The sequence below is a fragment of the Sminthopsis crassicaudata genome, chromosome 3, assembly GCF_048593235.1.
Source record: "Sminthopsis crassicaudata isolate SCR6 chromosome 3, ASM4859323v1, whole genome shotgun sequence".
Taxonomy (NCBI): Eukaryota; Metazoa; Chordata; class Mammalia; order Dasyuromorphia; family Dasyuridae; genus Sminthopsis; species Sminthopsis crassicaudata.
Genome location: NC_133619.1, coordinates 355323648 through 355345280, shown reverse-complemented (window position 1 = coordinate 355345280; position 21633 = coordinate 355323648). Strand labels below are relative to the sequence as shown.

At 33.4% G+C, this 21633-nt stretch overlaps 1 pseudogene; it reads right to left on the bottom strand.

Moving 5' to 3' along the window:
* LOC141562124 (large ribosomal subunit protein uL16-like) overlaps nt 1–18417 on the bottom strand; it is a 62021-nt pseudogene extending 43604 nt beyond the window's left edge.
* Between the last annotated feature and the right edge of the window lie 3216 nt (nt 18418–21633).

Below are 21633 nucleotides of genomic sequence, written 5' to 3'. Positions count from 1 at the left end.
CTAATAATTCAGATTCTATCAAATTAGGGCTGGACTGTACCTCTGGTTAAGTTCTTTCTCCTTACTACTTTTTAACATGTACTGGAGAGGGTTTTATGAACATGACACAAGAATCCATTGAAATAACAACTTTGTAATAGAAAGATCTTATGATTAATTGGATGGAATTTCAAATAAGGATGTCAGTAATGTTTGTTGTTTCAAATGATTCCCTATTATAAATAGGGAAAATGAAAAAGGAAACAAAGTGAGAAAAGGAGGAATTCTAACATACAAACACAGATGTAATCTCGTGGCTGTCAGAAATTGGTGAAATGGTCATGATTAGAACGTGCCAGTTGGGGGGGGGGAAATATATATATATATATATACATATATATATATATATATATATATGTATGTATGTATGTATAGGTTATAGAAATATGTGTAGATGTAAGTAAGAAAAACATTTTCTATCAATAATAAATACATCCACATAGAAATCTAAAAAATACTTAATGAAGATATGGTGCAGAGCATTTGAAAGAAGCAAATGTTTTTAAATGAGTAAATTATTTTGCATGGACAATTTTGATTACATTAAATTTAAAAGTAAGACCAATGCAATCAAGACTAGAAGAGAAGCAGAAAGCTAGGAAACAATTTTATAGTCAGTGTTTCTCATAAAGGACTTTATTTCTAAAATATAAAGAGAAATGACTCAAATTTTATAAGAATAAAAGCCATACCCCAATTGATAAATGACCAAAGGATATAAATAGACAATTTTCAGACAAATAAATTAAAGTCATTTCTAGTCTTATTTAAAAATTGTCTAAATCACTATTGATTAGAGATATGTAAATTAAAACAACTTTGAAGGACTACTTCATACCTCTCAGATTCTTTAAGATGAGAGGAAAATACAATGATAAATGTTGGAGGGGATGTGAGAAAACGAGGACACTAATATACTGCTGGTAGAGTTGTGAACTAATTCAATCATTCTAGTGCCCAAAGGACTATAAAATCTTGTATACCTTTTGATCCAGCAGTATCTCTACTGAGTCTGTATCCCAAAGAGATCCCAAAAGACAGGAAAGGACCCACATGTGCAAAAATGTTTGTAGCAGTTTTTTTTTGTAGTAGCAAGGAACTAGAAACTGAGTGGATGCCATCAGCTGAATAATGGCTAGATAAGTTATAGTATACACACACACACACACACACACACACACACACACACACACACACACACACACATATATTGGAATATTATTTTTCTTTAAGAAATGATCAGTAGGATGATTTCAGAAAGCTTTGGAGAGACTTATATTAACTGAAGCTAAGTAAATTTTGTGGAACCAGGTGAACATTGTACATAGCGACAAGAAGATTATATGATGGCCAAATTTGATGAGACATGGCTCTTTTCAATAAAAAGATGATCTTGATTAAATTCAGGTATGTTGTAATGGACTTTACTTTCCATATGGTTAGAATCAGATGGTCATTAAGATCCCTCACCAATACTCAAACTCTGTGATTTTGTCAGTTTATATTCAAAGCTTTATCATTTATGTCAACCTGAACAAATCACTTAATTACTATGAGCCTCAGTTTCCTCATCTGTAAAATTGGGGGGGGGGTTGAGTTTAATAACCTCTAAGTTCTGAGTCCAAAAAAGTGTATACTGAATTGATGTCAGCTTGACAGATCTCCTGTGATACACTGAAATTGTCTGTATTTAATTTTGTCCCATTTAAACATTTTTAAATCATTTAGATGATGACATAAATAATATATAAATTCTGCAATATTGTGTAATAGCTTTCATCAATACTAATAGCTTGCTAGACTCTATATAGTGTCTATTTTATGCAAGGCATTTGTTAAATGCTTTGCAAATATGATTTCATTTCAGCCTCTTAATTTTGTGAGATAGATGCTATAGCTAACTCATTCTACAAATGAATCCATTCTACAAATTCAGATTAGATAAATGACTTGCTCAAGATCCATATAGTCTATCCATTATACCACAAACTGGCCCATAATTTTATATTTTTTACCAGTATTGGAGATATAAGTCAGAAAGACTGCATTCAAATCCAGTCTCTGAACTTCTCACTGCCTCAGTTTCTTTATCTGTAAGATAAGGATAGTAATAACACCTATCTTACATAGTTCTTGAGAGAATTATATGAGATATTGGAAAATACAGGACAGTGTTTGCATATAGTTGACCCTATAAAAGTGCTTGTTGCTGTTTCTATTGTTGTCATTGTTACATAACAGAAAGCTGGTATAGAAAGAAGAGGTTTTGAAAAACATAATGAGGAGGGAAAGAATTAGAAATCTAGGTCTATGAAAAGAAATAAACAGGTTTTAGTTTAATTTAATTTAATAGGTATAAATGCTGAAGTCCTAAATTTAGAGTTAGATAAAGTAAATCTTGTTTAATGAAATGTTATATAAAAAAGATCTGGGCATTTGAATTGACAATTTTAATTTAAGCTCCAAATGATTATTTGAAAAGATAATGTATTAATAAAAACACCTGTCAAGAGACATCCTTTCAATTTTCCTCAATCAAAATTATTTGTCATTAAGATAGAAAGGGCTAAAGTGGTGCAGCACTTGGCAGAAAACAAGGTAAAGCCTCCCAATATGCCCACTCAAACAGCTTCAGAATTATTCTTTTCCTAAAATGGCAAAACCAACAAAATATTAGGTTGAGAGACTTTCTCATTGGTCTAAGATAACTTAGGAGGTTGGTGGGAGTGGCTCTAAGGTAGAAGCAAGCCTGGGGTACTAGCAGGTATAGTGGACTTCAGAGGAGAGTATAACAGTAGCAGTGGCAGTTTTGGAAGTTGTCAGTCCAAAGATTGTGAGAGGGTCAGATAAGAAGTCAGAAAGAGATTAAAGGGAACCCTTTGCTATCAGTGGTGTAGTGGGCACTTATTAACAACTCTATGACTCATAAAGAAGTTCTGATTATAGTTCCATGGTAAAAAGTAGGGTTTCTAGGAGCAGTCCCAGGCTAGCTCTTGAAACTGAAGGATTGTAGGAAAACTGGTCACAATTCCAGAGCCAAAAGCTTTTCTTGGGTAAAGACCAGAACTTAGACCAGAAGAGCAGTAACTGTCCCTGGATCATACTATCTAGAAGCATTGAAAACTTGCAGATTCCTAAAATTTACTCAGAAAAAAAAAAAAAAAAAAGTACCAAAAAAAAAAAATCTGAGGCTTCAGGCAGTACCTTCCCAGACCAAAGTGAGCAGAGCCCAAATTTAATATGAAGTTCAAAGTCAAGAAATATACGGGGAAAATAAGCAAACAACAGAAAAAGAGAACTTGACCATCAAAGGCTAGTATGCTAGCAAGAAGACAAAGACATAAACTCAGAAGAAGAAAATAAAGTGAAAACAGCTATAAGCAAAGGATTAAAGAAAAATGGTAAATAGATCAAAGAACAGTAAGAATTCCTGAAAGAATTTTAAAAAGAAGGGGGCAACTAGGTGGCGCAGTGGATAGAGCACCAGCCTTGAATTCAGGAGGACCTGAGTTCAAATCTGGTCTCAGACACTTAACACTTCCTAGCTGTGTGACCTTGGGCAAGTCATTTAACCCCAGCCTAAAAAAATTTTTTTTAAAAAAGATAATAGTGATAGAGTAAAAGATGTGGAAAGAAAAGAGAGTGAGACAAAGAAATTATGAAAAGAGAAGTAATAGCTTAGGTAAATAGGCACAAAAAATTTCTAAAGAAAATAATACTTTAAAAAAACTGTGTTGCTTTAAGGATAAAAGAAGTACAAAAATTCACAGAAAAGAAAACAAAACTCGTTAAAGAGCAGAATAGGTAAAATAAAAAGGAAGTACAAATATTTATTGAAATAACTCCATGAGACCTCAAGAAACAATAAAACAAAAGCAAAAAGAATGAAACAAAAAAGGGGGAAATGTGAAATAGCTCAATGGAAAAACAACTGAGCTGGAAAATAGATTGAGAGAGAATTTAAGATTTATGGGACTTTCCTGAAAATCATTGTTAAAAAAAGGATCTATAAATCAGGTTTTTTAAAATTATGAAGGAAAACTACCCTCAAATCTTGATCCAGAGGGTAAAATAAAAATTGAAAAAATCAACAAATAATCTCCTGAGAATTAAAATTGAAAAATCTTAGGAGTATTATTGCTAAATTCCAGAGCTAAGAAGTCAAGAAGAAAATATTATAAGCATCTAAGAAGAAACATTTCAAATATTGTAAAAGATCAGAATCACACAAGAATCAGCATCTTCCAAGTTAAAGGAGTGGAGGGCTTAGCAATTATATTCCAGAAGGCAAAGGAGTGAGAATCACAACTAAGAATCACCTAAAAGTAAAGCTAAGCATATTTTTTGTGGAAAGATATGAACATTTAATGAAGAAAAGGACTTTCCACATTTCTAATGAAAATACCACAGCTGAATAGATTTTTTGACACAAAAGATTCAAGACAAACATAAAAAGGTAAATATGAAAGAGTAATTCAATATGGGAACATTGCACCTCTAATTCCTAAGGACTTTATCATTATTAGGGCAGTTAGAACCAGTCAATATAAATATAAGGTATGAGTATCAGTCAAATATGTTGGGATGAACTAAAAAATAAAAATGTTAGTTTCCAAGAAGAAAATTAAAGGGAAAGGGAATAAATATGCATGGTGGGGGATTGATAGAGGGGAAGGCAGAATATAGAAGAAGTGATCAGAAACTAAACAGACTTTTGAGGAAAGTAAAGATAAAATAAGAAATAATTTGGATAAACAGAAGAAAATAGGATGGAGGAAAATAGACATTATTTGTTACTATTAATATAAATAAGATTAGCTCAATCATAAATAGAAACAGATAGCAAAATGAATTATAAACTAAAATCCAATGATGTGTTACAACTTGAAACAGAAAAACAAAAACTGATTTAGAATGAAGGACTGGGGTAGAATCTATTATGCTTCTCCTGGAGTAGAATCTATTATGCTTCCCCTGGAGTAGAATATGCAGGAGTAGCAAAAAAAAATCTAATTAAAAGAAATAGTCAGAGAAACTATATTTGCCTAAAAGGCACATAGGAAAGTAATATTTAAAAAATTACAGTACGTTTCTTTCATAAAGGCTCCATTTTTTCAAATATGTAGGAAACAATTTTGAAAAAAAAAATAAGAACCATTTCTCAATGGATAAATGGTCAAAAATCTGAAAGTTTTCAGAAAAAGAAATTAAAGCTATCTAAAGACATATGAATTATTGTTACTATTGAATTAGATCATAAAATAAAATAACCCCATCCCTATTAAAAATGAATAAAGCCAAAGGGAATAAGGGGAATATTACTCTAAAGCAGTGATCCTCAAACTTTTTAAATAGGGTCCAATTCACTGTCCCTCAGACTGTTGGAGGGCCAGACTATCCAAAAACTATGAAAAAATTCCTATGCACATTGCATATATCTTATTTTGAAGTGAAGAAGCAAAATGGGAACAAATACAATATTTAAAATGAAGTAAAGTTAAATCAACAAACTTACCAGTATTTCAATGGGAACTATAGGCCTGCTTTTGGCTAATGAGATGGTCAATGTCTGGTTCCATATTTTTCACTGCTAGTTCTAACAAGTGATGCAAGTGTGCATCCATTGGTCTTGATCTGGTTGGAGATTTCAAATGTTTCATTCTAGAAAAAGGCTGTTCACAGACATAAGTGCTGCCAAAGATGGTTGCCATTTTGAGTGCATGGCTCCTGAGATAAGAATATGTCTCAGAGGGGAGAGATGCATAGAAATTATGAAGGCTGCTTGACTCGAATGCGTCTTTTAGAGAATCACAATTCTGTAGTTCAGCCAGTTCCATTTGGTAAATTGTATCCACATTTTCAATGTCAATAGAAAATGGGTTACAGAAAAGTTGTATGTTCTGTTCATGGAGATGAAGCTCTTTAAATCTAAATTGGAACTCCTTTTGCAATTTTTCCAATGAATCCACACATGTTTTGTTTGAGAATGCAGTCAGTGGTTTTTCTGCTAACAGATTTTGAGTCATGGGGAGATGGCAGAAGTTTTCCTCCTTCACTTGCTTGATGAGGAGACTTAATTTTACTTCAAATGCTTTGATAAGAGATTGCATATCACAGATGAGCTTCCTCTTTCCTTGAAGTTGCATATTGAAATTGTTGAGTAGCTCTGTTACATCTGTCAGAAAGGCAAGGTTCCATTTCCATCCTGCCTCATTGGCTCTGGTACTTCTTTGTTTTCTGAAAGCAGAAAAGTTGTAATCTGTGGAAGTAAGTCATAGAAATGTTTCAAAACTCGCCTTCAACTCAGCCACTTCTTTGTGATATAGAACATCTTCATACTCAACATTTAGCTCAGACAGAAATTCCTGAAATTGTCTGTGATTTGTTGCATTAGATCCAATGAAGTTAACACAAGATACCACGATTTTCATAACAGAGTCCCACTTCAGTAATTTACTACACAGGGCTTGTGGGTGGATGATGCAGCGTATGGCTATTGGATGAGAATGGTTATGTTTGTCCATCTCTTGGTTACTGCGAGCAATTACTCCTTTCTTAGACCCCATAATGCTAGGGGCACCAACAGTTGTCATGCTGGTTAGTTTACCCCAATCCAGCTCCAAACCATTTATAGTTTGGTAAATCTTTTCATAGATATCCTCTCCTGTAATTGTTCCTTTGATGCTTTGCAGTGTAGCAAGTTCTTCTATGACTTCAAAATAATTCGTCTCATGAATAAAAATTAGAAGTTGTGCAGAATCACAAACATCATTGCTTTCGTTGAGTGCCAAGGAAAAATATGAATTTTTTTGTGGAATTTTGCAAATGCTGATGCAGATTGTCTCCCATTTCTTCAATCCTCCATGTAATTGTAGGTCATGAAAGACTCACTGTACTAAATAAATCGGCCTTCTCTGGACACATCTCTTTGGCAACAGAAAGAAGGCATTTTTAAACAAATTCTCCCCCCACAAATGGTCTTCCAGTGTGTATTATTAGCTTGGCAACTTGAAAACTTGCTCGCAATTATGAAATGTTTAGCTGCTTCTGCTTCATAAAAATATTTTGCTGGGTTGTCAATGTAATTTTCAGTTTTAATATTTTATCTTTTCTCACTTCTCTAACTAAACAATCATATTTATCTTTATGTTGAGTTTCATAGTGTCGACACAATTTATATTCTTTGAACACAGACACTATATTCTGGCATCAAACAAACAGCTCTTTCTTTGTACTGCATGAAAAAGTAATCATAAGTCCACTGTTCTTTGAATATCCTACACTCCAAGTCAATTTTTCTTTTTCTTGACATCATTATTTCTAAGAGATTCCAAATTGCTATTAGTAAAATACCAATATATTTACACAGTGCTACAAAAACAATATACCAGCAATAACTTTGCCCACACAGAGACATACAGACTGCAACGCTCAACTTCCTCCAAGCTGCCTCTGCGCTGTGATGCCTCTGTTTCCCGCACTCTCTCTGCTGCTTCAGAACTTCACTGCATACAAGTCACCGCTCAGTAGGCCCTCCCAAATGCCCTGGCTTCCTCTGAATCCTGGGATCAATTCTCATGATCCAGCACTGCATGATCATACTGCTGCACTTGTAATTTATCATAATCGCAGGCAAGACTGCATATAACTGCAGGATAAATTGTATATGCAGAATGAACTTCAGTGACAAATTGTACATTGGGGTTTCCAGGGGAGGTCATCATGTGACTTGAAGCTGTACAAGTGTATGGGGAACTTAAGAATCTGGAGGAGGATGAAGCAGTACACCAGCTCTTACCCTCTCATACTCAGGATAAGTAGGGCGGCACTAAGGTCAGACCCCCAGTAATTATAAAGTGATGGTATATGTTAGCAATATTCCATCTCTTTATGAAACTACATAACATACACACAATGATAAAACTGATGACCACAACAGCCAGACATGAGGTCACTATGGATACAGGGCCATAGCCTGGTACCAGGACCCTCACTCTGGGTGACAATAGCAGTTAGTACTGCAACATGCACTAGAGAAGAAGCCATTACATTGTTATTTCAGCATAATGACAATGATAGAGTCAAGCTGGGACTTGTTGTACTGACTGTTACAGTTCCTGCGCACCAAACACAGCTCAAATATTCCCCCTGAAGTGGCCATGACATGCTCAGCATGCATTGTACATCTCTCACGCCTGTCTGTTGTGGTGGATTTCATTACTTTACAAGGCCATGAGCTGTCAGTTCTCTGTCTTCTACATCTCTCTCCCTTCCCCACACCATACATCCCAGCCTGGGAACTCACTTCACCTCAGTATCACCTCACATTCTGTCTCTGCCTCCTCAGCCCAGTGCTGGAAGTGGGCATTGCTAATGCAAATTTAGGTCTAATGTCACTTCTGGTCTGATTTTGCATTAACCAGGCGACCGCCTAAAAGTGCTTAGCAGGCCACATCTGGCCCATGGGCAGTAGTTTGAGGACCCCTGCTCTAAAGCACTGTTGGTTTAATCATAAATTGTACTAAACATTTTAAAAAAACAATTTGGAATTATTCTCAAAAGGCTATAAAATTACACATATCCTTTGCACACCTTCTAGGTGTGAATTTCAAAGAAATTAAAGAAGAAAAAAAAGAAAAAGAAAAGGACTTATAAGTACAAAAATGTTTATTGCCCCCTTTTGTGTTGGCAAAGAATTGGAAATTGAAGGTTTTTCATAAACTGGGAGATGGCTGGAAAAGTTTTAACATATGATTGTGATGGAGTGCCACTGTGCTATAAAAAATGACATACAAGATAGTTTTGTTTTTTGTTTTTTGTTTTTAATGGAAATAACTCTATGAATAAGAAGAATCAGGAGATCATTGTGCACAGTAAGAACAATGTTGTAATAATGATCTTTAGTGAAAAACTTTACTTCTCTGATCCATACAAAAAATTTCAAAGAACACATGAAGAAAAATCCTGTTATTTACCCCCAGAAAGAGAAGTAATAAACTGAGTACAAACTGAAGTATAATTTTCTTGCTTTATTTTTCCCTCTTTGTGATATAATTAATATAGGCATTTTGCATGATTTCACATATATACCTGATATATTATTTGTCTTTTCAGTGGATAGGGGAGAGGTGGGATTAAGGAAGGGTCTCAAATTTTTAAAAACATAAAAGAATGTTAAAAATAAATTTTGGAGGGGGAGAATAGCTGTGATATTAGTGGATAGTTTTGTATACCAAGTGTTAAGGAGATGTTCATAACATTTCAAAGAGAGATTTAGCACTATATAAATGCAAGTAATAGTAGTTGTTGTAGCTGTTGTTTTCGTTCTTGTTTTTATATGGCAAAAAGCTAGGATAGGAAGAAAGGCATTTTAGAAAACAGAATAGAGGCAAAAATCTCAAAATTTAAGTCTATGAACTGAAAATAATTGAATTGTTATTACTGATGTTATTGTTGCTGTGTTGATCCTCCTGAAACTAACAAAACCAAAATCAATAGGAATAAATCTTAAATTCTTTCATTTAGTGAGTTAGTAAAACAATTGCTGAAGTACAGGTTATAGGAGGGCTCACTTAATGAAATGTCATAAAAAAAAGATACATGTATTTGAATTAACAATTTAATTTTGAGTTCATTGTGACTATTTAAAAGGCTGATATCTTAATAGAAATCAAATATCTTCATATTGTATTTTTCTTTAGTCAAGCTTATCAGTGGTTGATGTGTATAAAAGGAGATGACATCTGGACCAAACAGAAACTAATGACTTCACAACATAAAAAGAAATATTAAAATATAAAAAGAGACAAAATAGAAAAAAAGTTAATATATCTCATTCCAAAAATGACTGTCTAGGGAAATAAATTGAAAAAGAAAAATTTAAAAACCATTGAACAACTGTTAAAGTCTTAAGCTAAAGAAAGAACCCAGACACCATGCTTCAAAAAATCCTTTAAAAAATAAGCAGTTGGGGCAGCTAGGTGGCACAGTGAATAGAGCACTAGCCCTGAAGTCAGGATGACCTGAGTTCAAAATCTAGACTCAGACACTTAACATTACCTAGATGTGTGACCTTGGGCAATGCACTTAACCCCAATTACCTCAGCAAAAAGAGAGAGAGAGAGAGAGAGAGAGAGAGAGAGAGAGAGAGAGAGAGAGAGAGAGAGAGAGAGAAAGAAAGAAAGAAAGAAAGAAAGAAAGAAAGAAAGAAAGAAAGAAAGAAAGAAAGAAAGAAAGAAAGAAAGAAAGAAAGAAAGAAAGAAAGAAAGAAAGAAAACAGTTGCCCATACCTCTCAGAGCTAGTGGAAATAGAATCTATAGATCACTTCTTGAAAGAAGTCCTAAAATGAAAACTCCCATAAACATTATAGCCAAAATCTGAAGGTTCCCTATCAAAGAAAAAATATTGCAAGCAACCAGAAAAAAATAATTCAACTATTGAGGAACCACTTTCAGTGTCATATATAATTTATCAGCCACCATAATAAAGGAATAGAGAGATTATAAGAAAATATTTTGAGAGCAAATCATTCAAGCATACAGCTAAGTATACTCAGAAAAGCTGAGTATAATTTTTTGACAGAAAGAAATAGAAAAAGTTCAAGATATTGGCTAAGAAATAGACCAGTTGATCAGTGGAATAGGTTAGGTTCAAGGACAAAACAGTCAATAACTTTTATAATCTAGTGATTTACAAAGCCAAAGAACCCAGCTTTTGGGATAAGAACTCAATGTTTGACAAAAATTGCTGGTAAAATTGGAAATTAGTATGGCAGAAACTAGGCATTGACCCACACTTACACCAAGATAAGGACAAAATGGATTCATGATCTAGGCATAAAGAATGAGATTAAAAATAAATTAGAGGAACATAGGATAGTTTACCTCTCAGATCTGTGGAAGAAGAAGGAATTTATGACCAAACTAGAACTAGAGATCATTATTAATCACAAAATAAAAAAAAAATTAATTATATCAAATTGAAAAGTTTTTGTACAAACAAAACTAATGCAGATAAGATTACAAGGGAAGCAATAAACTGGGAAAAAACTTTTACAGTCAAACGTTTTGATAAAGACCTCATTTTGAAAATATATAGAGAATTGACTCTAATATATAAGAAATCAAGCCATTCTCCAATTGATAAATGGTCAAAGGATATGAACAGACAATTTTTAGATGAAGAAATTGAAACTATTTTTAGTCATATGAAAAGATGATCCAAGTCATTATTAATCAGAGAAATGCAAATTAAAACAACTCTGACATACCTGTCAGATTGGCTAGAATGACAGGGAAAGATAATGCAGAATGTTGGAGGGGATGTGGGAAAACAGGAACACTAATACATTGTTGGTGGAATTGTGAATACATCCAGCCATTCTGGAAAATGATTTGTAACTATGCTCAAAAAGTTATCAAACTTGTGCATACCCTTTGATTCAGCAGTGTTATTACTGGGCTTATATCCCAAAGAGATCTTAAAGAAGGGAAAGGGACTTGTACATGCAAGAATGTTTGTGGCAGCCCTCTTTGTAGTGGTCAGAAACAGAAACTGAGTGGATGCCCCTCAATTGGAGAATGGCTGAATAAATTGTGGTATATGAATATTATGGAATATTATTGTTCTTAAGAAATGACCAACAGGATGAGTTCAGAAAGGCCTGGAGAGACTTACATGAACTGATGCTGAATGAAATGAGCAGGACCAGGTGATCATTATATACTTCAACAATAATACTATATGATGATCAATTCTGATGGATGTGGCCATCTTCAACAATGAGATGAACCAAATCAGTTCCAATAGAGCAGTAATGAATTGAACCAGTTATACCCAACAAAAGAACTCTGGGAGATGACAATGAACCACTACATAGAATTCCCAATACCCATATTCTTGTCTGCCTATATTTTTTATTTCCTTTAAGCTAATTGTACACTATTTCAAAGTCTTATTCTTTTTGTACAGCAAAATAACTGTTTAGATATGTATACATATATTATATTTAATTTATACTTTAACATATGTAATATGTATTGGTCAACCTGCCATCTGGGGGGAGAGGGTTGAGGGGGAATGAGGGGAAAAATTAAAATAAAAGGCTTGGCAATTGTCAGTGCTGTAAAATTACCCATGCATATATCTTGTAAATAAAAAGCTATAATAAAAAAAAGAAAAAAAGGAAAAAAAAATTCCAAGAGTAAGAGGAATCTTGTTTCCTTTTTTTTTTCTCTTTTTCTCATTGAATGGAGGGATAGTATGAGTAAAATAAAAATAATATCAAAATAAAAGATGAAAAACAGAAAAAAAAATAGCTGAAAGAACCATCTTCCTCAATGTTACATCCCTCCCAATGTCCTAATGGCCAACCATCCTAACTGTTAAAATAACTTTTAAACTTTTTAAACAGATATTGTCATTCACACCCTTTCTCTCCTACTCAAACTTTGATTCAACTATAAGAATAATCTCACTTATTCATAGATTTTATGCTACTATTTTACTCATATTTATTCACTGACTTGCTAGTATAGTTCAAAGTCATTTTCTCTGATATCCAAGGCACTTTATCTTTTCAGTTTTACCTCCTATTTTCTACCATGTATATTGTGTTTCTGCCATCATTTTGCAGATGTGGAAATTGATGACAACAGATTATATTTACCCAGAGCAAGAGAAAGTAACACAACTAGCAAATATCCAAGGCCAGATTTAAATTCAGGTTTTATTGACTCCGAGTCTAGTATCATGTCACTTGGGTGTAATCTATATGTTTCCTACTACTCTACTTGATTATACTTTCTATAAAGGAATATGTTCTATCTAAACTTTAGTCACTCTTAAACTCTAAATCAGTGCATTGATATGGTAGAAATCTAGTAAAAATCTATATTATTTTGGAAAAATGAAGAGAAAGAGTTTAAGGCAATTTTCAAATATTTAAAAAGTTGTCACTTAGTGGTGAAATTAGTTGCATTGTATTTGTTTCCTATAATTGGGATCATTAGGGATCATTATAAGGATAGAAGTTAGATTCAACAAAAGAACATTATTTTTCTAGAATCTAGAATCTAACAATGGATTTTTTTTACTCACTGTTTCCCAATGCCTTGAAAAATGGTGAGCTTTTCATTGCTAAAAATTTAAGTAGAGGTTGGATAATCTTAGAGATGTTAAAGAAGAGATTTCTATATTTACTAAAATAAAAATCTCTGAAGTATTCACCTGTCAATGTTTATGATTTTATGTTCTGTGATACATAAATAGATTAAATTGAATAAAGTGAATTGAATCATCATCTCAGATAACATTCTTCAGAGCCAAGGAATAAGAGAGAAAGAGGTTTGGAGAAGGAAAGGGAATCAGTCTTTCATAAGGTCTAGAGCCAAGTTCACATCTTGGGATGAACTAAAAGATTCTTGAAGACATCTGGTGATGACTATAAGAAGAATTTTCTTTGAAGAGCTTCTAATTAGACTGAAGATCATCTTAGGCCACTACTGAAAATGACTGATTATGACTCAACATACTGATTAAAAATAAAGGAAAGGATGAAAGAAGTTTGTAATGTTGTTGTTGAGGAGAAATAAAAGGAAAATTTGCCAAGTGGTAGTCGGATATAGTCCAGCATTCCCTATACATAAAAGGCTTATTTGGTGATAATAAACAATCTTTAGGAAGAGTAATGAATAACTTGGTATCACTCTCTAGATTTTTATTTTACTCAATCAGGGATATGTAGTCCATATGTAACAATTAGTTTGAGGGGGAAATCAGTAATTCTATCTTCTCAAAAAAATAACAAATTTAATGAAGGTCAAGGGAACAATATCTTGCATTTTGAAAAAAAAAGCAAATCTACTAGATCTCTTATGAACTAGAAATAAAATATCAAAAACAACAACAAAAACAACAACAATTTTTAAAGTATCTTGAAAGATTCTTGCAAGGAGGTCCTTTTTTAATACATGGTGACTCACTATTAGTGGAGTATAGAACTTATTTCTTTGATGTCCAAGATCCCCCATTTATGAGCTGCTACTAACAACTAGCCTTGCCTGCCATTAGCAGACTCTAACCTCTAACGAATAGCCACAAAACCTATACACAGCCATGACTTCCCACAATGCATATGTTTTCTCCTCTATATATCTGCTTGTCAGTCATTATTACTTTAGCATGTTACTCTGGGCAGTGAGTGATACAAGATGTGCTGTGTTTGCATCTGTGTGATAATTGTTCACATTATTATGTATTTCCCAGATAGTCATATCTATAAAGTAGGAGAGTTTCCTGGCTCTAACTCCCACCCAGACAGATCGATTTAGTCTTAACTGGCTATCATTGTAAGGAGGGGTTACTAACCTAATATCTAAATAATATCTAAATAAGCCAAAAAAAAAAAAAAAAAAACCTAAAAATACGCTAAAACCTAAGGCAATTGTAAGAAAATCTTTTTCTTTGTCTGAAGATTGGGAGATAGCCCCACAGTGAGAAAGACCCCAAGTTCTCCAACCCTTCAAGACTTTGTAGATCACTATCATAACTCATAAGGCAAAGCCACTTTGACTCTCAGAGCCTTAGTACATTAGTACAGAATTAGGTAGGATGCTAAGGAACAGCTGTTCTGCAAATGCCCACACTTTTAAATACTAGATCAGTCCTTTATGTGATCTTGAGCAAATAATTTAACTTCTCTGGGTGTCAGTTTCTTTATATGTAAAATAAAGAATTAGACATCTAAAATCTTTTGGGGACCTATGTCCTTTGGATTAATTTCAGGCCATGTTACCTGTTCAGTATTATTTCAATTTTAAATCATATTTCTGAAATAAGAAGGAAATGTTTCATCTCTTTTAATAGAATTTAAGTTATCCATCAGATTACTTTCCATTAAGCTTTTCTATGAAATTGACCATGGTCATGGCCTATATCTCCCCCCCCCCCCCACCAAGAAGCTCTGGTGGCCCCAATCAAGACTATTCCTCATTTGCTGTGAATCCTGTCAGAAAACTTATTCCCTAGAGTATTGGCTTGGTCATTCATAAATTTCAGTTTTCTCAAGTCTGACTACCATAATTCCCTGTATGTTACAGGAGAAACTCATTACAGTCTCCGTAAGGAGATCTTGCTTTTTGTCCAGTGCTCATAAGATAAAAGATGTTCTTAATATATATTTTTTTTTGTTTTCTAAGAAATGTTAGATTTTTTGTTTGATCCATTACTTGTTTTGTTGATGTTGTTGTTTAAAAGGAGGGTTTAGGTCACCTTTAATTTTGTAATTACTATAGAAACTTATTGGAAATATTTATTCAGTATCATTTTATAGAAAATGTAATGGTACAGCAAAATGTGAATTTCCTTGCATTTACAGAAGACAAAACTACCATATTTATTTTCAATAATGAAAGCCATGAAATTTATACTGCAGCTTGAAAACTACTAAATTAGACATTAGATCAATTGTCTAGCTTATTTTTTAAACCTGTTTCATGTCTTTCAGATCTTCAGTACCTGTGAAACTCTCTTCCCTTATATAAGACTTGTAAAATAATTCTTGAATGAGAAAAACCCTTTTCAAACTACTGTCATTCTGGGCAAGTTTTCCTTCCTTTATGCCCATCAGATTTACTCCTCAGAATGATTATGAACTCCCCCAAAATATTTAAGCTTCAGACAAACCTCAGTTAAAAAAGAGAAAAAAAATAAACATTTTCCCTGAGCCTGTTATAACAGTCCTTGTTTAATACCAATCTGAACAATTAATCAAAATCCTCTCTCACCATCTGCCCCCATCTTTAGTTTCTGCTTAGCTGTTTATCTTTACTTTCTCTCAGGAATAGACTCCAAGAATATTCCAATTTGCCCTTTCTGAACATAAAGTGACTCAGATTTGAACAATTTTGGACTGAATTTATTAAAGTTGTCCTATCTTTCTAATTGGTAATAAAACAGCAAAAATATATCAGTTGTGGGAAAATAAGATTTGGAATAGATGAAATTGTAGACATTGAAAAATCCACAGAAATTGTCTGTTTCAATTCACTCACTCTTTAGAGGAAGGAACTTAGAATCAACAAGGTGAAAAGTACTTAAACTGTTGAAACCAAATAACAGCTAAAATGGAATTAGAACAAAAACAATATGTGTCATTTGATCTCAAGAGGCTGAACTAGGAATGATGGTTAGAAATTGAAAAGAGGCTAATTTAAGTTGAATGAGGAGATTTTTTCTAATGATTGGAACTGTCCCAAAGTAGGACAGCTACTACCTAGAGGCAGAAAGTTACCTACTCCTAGAGGTTTTGTTCAGTGCATTATAAATGGGGTTCTTGCTCAGTTACAAGTTGGATGAAAAGATCTCTAATATAATTTCTAATTAATTTATCTAATATAATATATATGCATATATATATGTAAACACTATCTATAGAATATAAATGGAAGATAATCTCAGAGGAAAGGCACTAGGTGAGGTACAGGGTTGAGGAAAAACACCTCTGACAGTAGGGAAAATGGATTTGAATCTTAAAGGGATGGCAGGAATTAGTGAGGAAGGAAAATATTCCTGGCTTTAGTGATAGTCAGAATAAATTCAAAGTTTGGAAATGGAATATCTTGTATGATACACGAAAAGTAAACCAGTATAGTTAGATTCTAAAGTTTGTGAGAGAGAACTAATTTTGAGATTGGAGTTATAGGAAGAAATCAGTTTGTGAAGAGCTTTAAATGTTAAAGCATTTGATATTTTGCTTTGAGTGCAATAAAGAACCACTGGAGTTTATTGAGTAAAGGAGTGACATAGTCATACTTGTATTTTAAGAAACTACTTAGACTGAATGAAGGATAAATTGAAGGGGAAGAGATCTGAGGCAGAGAGTTCAATCAGGAGGCTCTTACATGACTTCAAGTAAAAAGTAATGAGCTTATTCAAGAATAGTGACTATGTAGGTGTAGAGAAAAAAACACATTTAAGAGATATTTTGAAGTTATGCTTTAACAAAGATTCAATGTGGATTGAGTATGAGGAGTGAAGGATGACACTCACAATTACAAGCCTTGGTTAATAAGATGGTGGCAATGTCTTTATCCATCAAAGAAGGATTTGGGTAGGGAAATGTACTTAGTTCTGATACTCTCAGTCCTTCAGTGTTTCAGTGTGATGTATTTATAGTAGAAGGAGCAAAGTGGGTTTTTTAAAGATAGACCTTTATATCAGGGAAAAGGTTGTTTTCGTTAAAACTAGGCAATTTCCCAAAGCCAATTCAGTTTTCTTTCTTCCTCTTTTTAACTATGGTCTTACATCATACTAATATTTTAAATAAAAAGATTGTTCAACTATAAGGTTTTGGACAATAAAAGTTCTTTATCCCCTTATTTTTGTTTTCCCTTGATAGGTAGTGTTTTTGAACAGCCCTCTTTACAGATTTCATTGACAATGTTCAAGGAGTTTTGCAATAATTCCAATGTCTTCCTAATATAGGAGTCTCTGGAAGAAGATACCATTTTTGGGGAAATCATCATGACCCTGAATTCTCTGCATATCCAAAATAGTAGCAAATATCTTTGTTGAGTATGTTTCTTACTGTTTTTATACCTCTATTAAAATTAACAAACACAGGAATAACTAAGATGATCTCTTGTTTTAAATGCAAGGAATCTTGTATAATTTTTTAAAAATCTGGAAATCACTTTGGGGGAAGAGAACCACAAGAGGATATTTGGCCTACCATATCAAACAGTGATTATTATTTGTAGTCATCAACAATATATTCTCCAGTTTATCTTCATTTTATCATGCTCTGATCATTCCAAGTTTTTATAAAAGAATCTCAAAGTACCTTAACAAATTTTATCTCAATGCCTAAATCAAACTCTTAGTATGTCTATGGTCTATAAACCCAACATTCTTTTTTAATCTCTTTCTCACTAGGCTCTATACACTCTTGATACTTCATACAAAATAAACTCATAAATATATTCTGTATTGCAAGCTACCTGTACTTTTGTCCATACTATTTAAATCACCTGGACTCCTAATCACCATCCCCATACGTTTGTGTGTTAAACATGCAAACATCTTAAAATTTCTTTTCAAAAACATTATCTATATGTCTAATCTTAATCCCTCAATCAGGTATTATCTTTACTACATTGTGGTACCATAATAGTAGTTCTACATTTTATTTTTTTTTTTTTACTTTTCTAAGATCATCATAGTATTATGGTTACTTTTGTACTTCATCTTCCTACTTTTTGTTCCTCTTCTCCTGAATCATTCTCTTGATACCTTAAGATCTTTTCCCCCTGGAGTCCTGCTGATTTTACTGGACACTGGTTCTGCCAGACCACTTTATCAGAAAGACCTAGCACCATGTTCCACTTTCACTTCTCATTCTCTGACCATCTCCTCTCTACTAACTCCATTTTCCCTGTCCTCCTATCTTTCCTTTCTCCAACACCTATATAGGGAACCAGGAATCATCATTCTAGGTGGAGTCTGACAATTTACAACTGTGGATATCTGTTGTGTCCATATAACACCTTAATGGATAGTTGAATTCACTCAATGAAATCAACAATACAAATTAACTTTATTTTATTTCTAAATGGCAAAGATAACTTGTCTTTATGTTGATACAGCTGCAACTCTCAAAGTCTTCTTGCAATATTCTTACACACAGTTTTTCTTGTGTCTAATATTTATCCTTCAGAAACCTAGCCAAAAGCATTCTCAAGCAATAAGTGGCTCCCTGTTGTACTATTAACTGCCTCATAACATTTCCTCCATTCTGTTCCTTGAAAAAAAAAAAAAAACACTATGTAAGGATGGGGAATCAATGCATAAAATTAGTTTGCAAACTCTTAAAAATTATAATATCTTTCCACTTAACATTTTCTTTCAAAAGCCCATAAGGTGATGTTACTACCATATAACCAGCTCCACTTATAATACTCAAATCCTCCTTAAAAAAAAAATATGAGATCCTATTGCATTTGATTGTTAGAATAGTAGCCTTTTATGTAGACTTATTTGATTTGCCATTTTATTACTTATTAGGATGACAGCTATTTCATTTGCATTGTTCTTTAAGCTCCATTTAGGTTTAAATATGTATTTTAAATTGTTGCTCCATGGGCCTATAAACTCTTGTGAGGTTTGAAATAATATGCATTTCAATTAAATTAAACAAACTACTTCTATGCATTAGGATCAGTACTGGAAGCTGGGGATGCAAAGATGAAAAGTGGCATAACCTTTTTGTGTCAGTCAGTCAATATACATTTCATTTTTGTTTTTAACATTTTATTAGTGATTTTATTGATCTCTGAAAATCACTGTTTATAATCTATTTTTTTTATTAAAGCTTTTTATTTTCAAAATGTATTCATGGATAATTTTTAACATTAACCCTTGCAAAACTTCAATTTCCCTTCCCTTCCCCTGCCCCCTCCCCTAGATGGCAAGTATCCCAATATATATTAAATATGGTAGAAATATATGTAAAATCCAATACATGCATGTATATTTATACAGGCGCTTTGCTGCACAAGAAAAATCAAATCAAACAAGAAAAAATGAAAAAGAAAATAAAATGCAAGCAAACAACAACAAAAAGAGTGAAAATATTATGTTGTAAACCATAATCAGTTCCCACAATCCTCTCTATGAGTACAGATGGCTCTCTTCATTAAAAGATCATTGGAATTGGTCTGAATCATTTCATTGTTGAAAAAAGCTACATCCATGAAAATTGATCATTGTATAATCTTGCTATTGCTATATACAATGATCTCCTAATTCTGCTCATTTTCCTTAGCATCAGTTCACATAAGTCTCTCCAGGCATCTCTGAAATCATTCTGCTGAAGTTTTCTTACAGAACAATAATATTCCATAACATTCATGTACCATAACTTATTAAGCCATTGTCCAACTGATGTGCATCCATTCAGTTTCCAGTTTCTTGCTACTACAAAAAGGGCTGCCACAAACATTTTTGCACATGAGGGGCCCTTTCCTTCCTTTAAGATCTCTTTGGTATATTAGCCCAGTAGAAATATTGCTATATCAAAGGGTATACACAGTTTGATAACTTTGAGCCTAGTTTCATATTGCCTTTCAGAGTGGTTGGACTTCTTCACAATTCCACCAACAATGTATCAGTGTCCCAGTTCTCCCACATCTCCTCCAATATTCTTTATATTTTTTTCTTCTCATCTTAGCCAGTCTGAGAGATATGTGTGTAGTGGTATGTCAAAATTATTTTAATTTGCATTTCTCTGATTAATAGTGATTTAGAGCACCTTTTCATATGACTAGAAATGGTTTCAATTTCTTCATTTGAAAATTGTCTCTTCATGTTCTTTGACAGTTTCTCAATTGGAGAATAGATTGAATATTATAAATCTGAGTCAGTTCTCTATATATTTTATAAATGTGGCCTTTATCAGAACCCTTGAATCTAGGAATGTTTTCCCAGTTTATTTCTTCCCTTCTAATTTTGTCTCAAAAACTTCTTAACTTATATAATTAAAATTATCTATTTTGTGATCAATAATGATTCCAGTTCTTCTTTGGTCACAAATTCATTCCTCTTCCACAGATCTGAGAGGCAAACTATCCTATGTTCTTTTAATTTGCTTAAAATATCACTCCCTATATGATCCATTTTGATCTTATCTTGGTATATGGTGTTAGGTGTGGGTCTGTGTTTACTTTCTGCCCTACTAGTTTCCAATTTTCCCAGCAGTTTTTGTCAAATAGTGAGTTCTTATCCCAAAAGCTGGGAGCTTTGGGTTTGTCAAACACTAAATTATTATAACCATTGACTATTTTGAACTGTGAGCCTAACCTATTCCACTGATTGACTATTCTATTTCTTTGCCAGTACCAAATGATTTTTGATAACTGCTGCTTTATAATATGGACATCCCCTCAATTTTTTTCCAAATCTTTGCCAACACAATGAAGAGTTGCTACAAACATTTTTGCACATATGTGTCCTTATCCCTTTTTATGATGTCTTTGAAATAAAGGCACATGAGAGATACTGCTGGATCAAAGGGTATGCATAGTTTGATAGCCCTTCAGGCATAGTTCCAAATTGTTCTCCAGAATGGTTGGATCAGTTCACAACTTGAGCAATACACACACACACACACACACACACACACACACACACACACACACACACACATATATATATATATAGGTTATAAGTGCAATCTTGTACTTTAGGAAAATTACTTTAGTAGATCAATGAAAGATGGGTTTGTCTTTACAGGAAGATCCAAGCTTAAAACAATTTCAATAGCCCAAGCTTAAAGTGATGAGGATCTGTACCAATATGGTGGCAATATCAGAGAAAAAAAGGGAAAGAAGTATTTGAAAGATGTTGCAAAGGTGAAATCAACCCATTGGACATCAGGGAAGAGAGCTAAGAGATAAGTGTCTGAGGACAGATTTGAACTCAGATCTTCCTGACTTTAGAGCTGGTGCGGTATCCACTGAGTCACCTAGCTGCCCCATAGTTGTGCTACTGTTGTTCAGAACTTTTTCTTACCTCTGATTCCTCATGACTCATTCCAA